Below are 1199 nucleotides of genomic sequence, written 5' to 3'. Positions count from 1 at the left end.
TGTGGGTTCTGCTGCTTTGGAATTTGTTTAGAGCCATTTTTATAGGTATTTCGAGGGGTTTGGGGGAGAGCGCAAGCAAGTCAATGCTTTCTCTCCACCATCTTGGCTCTGCACCCCCTCCAGGGTTTTTCCTGGGGTGAAATTTTCTGGGCTTTCAGAGGTTGATAAGGGAGGGTGAGAGTGACTTCCTTTTTACTCCTCCATCTTGGCTCCCAGCAGTGGAAGTCTCTCCCCTGCTTTCCTTATGTCTCCTCTCACTCAATTTCTCATGAGCTCCCAGACCTACTCCAGATCCCCTAAGTGTCCTTGTTTAGCTCAGAAGATCTACTTTTGCCTTATCCACTGAGGCAAGGATTCTACCTTAGGGCTCTTGGCTTCAGCCCTTCTCACAAGGGACTAATCTCTGACAGCTCCCTTCAGTTTCCTTATTGTCAGGCTCCCTTTTCTACTATAATAACCAAGTCTTCCTTATCTCACTCATCAATATCATCACAATTAAAATCATAAAATAAATCTAAACTGTTTTCATTGGAGGGAACTTGATGGCCAGTATTATATTACTTGCACTCTCTGTTTTGCTCATGATAGCCAAAATCTGTTTCCTAATGATTTTAGCAAATCCTTTACCTTTATGTTTAAAATCTTCTTTCCATTTCCTGGACATAATTGAAGCATTCACATTGGCAGGAAAGAAAGTATTAGGCTCATTAAACATCAAAGTTACACTCAATAAGAGAGTCTTCATATTTTGAGTCATATGTCATCTCTCCAGAAACAATTTTCCACTATTTGAGTCATCTAAAGGAAGATGAAAAATCAAAATGACCATGTTTCCATTCTCAGAAATGTTGGGCTGCCACATTTTAAACAGGAATATGAAGGTAGGTGGTGAATATGATTAGTCAATAGGAAATTTAATATGAAGTTTGAAATAGTGACCTTGGGAGGGTGTGTAGTTGCTTCCCATTTGTAAAGGTTGGCTATATACATCAGAGTAATCCATTGATTTCTATTGCAGGGATTTGAACTCTATTGTCATCTACTGCTGGATCATAGCTGCAGAAGCAGCACTGAGGAGAGTTATGGGCAGCTACCTCAATCTTCACATTATCCTCAAATTCTTTGCCAGCATTTATAACTCCTTGGAAAGCTGCAGGCTGGAGTAGGGAAAGGAGAAACTTCCCCACAGGTGAGTAATG

At 40.7% G+C, this 1199-nt stretch overlaps 1 pseudogene; it reads right to left on the bottom strand.

Moving 5' to 3' along the window:
- Positions 1 to 473: 473 nt before the first annotated feature.
- LOC114037858 lies at positions 474 to 967 on the bottom strand (annotated as a pseudogene).
- Positions 968 to 1199: the final 232 nt, after the last annotated feature.

The sequence above is a fragment of the Vombatus ursinus genome, unplaced genomic scaffold (assembly GCF_900497805.2).
Source record: "Vombatus ursinus unplaced genomic scaffold, bare-nosed wombat genome assembly UNPS02010639.1, whole genome shotgun sequence".
Lineage (NCBI taxonomy): Eukaryota > Metazoa > Chordata > Mammalia > Diprotodontia > Vombatidae > Vombatus > Vombatus ursinus.
Note: the sequence above shows the minus strand (reverse complement) of the source record. Positions and strands in the feature narration are given on the sequence as shown.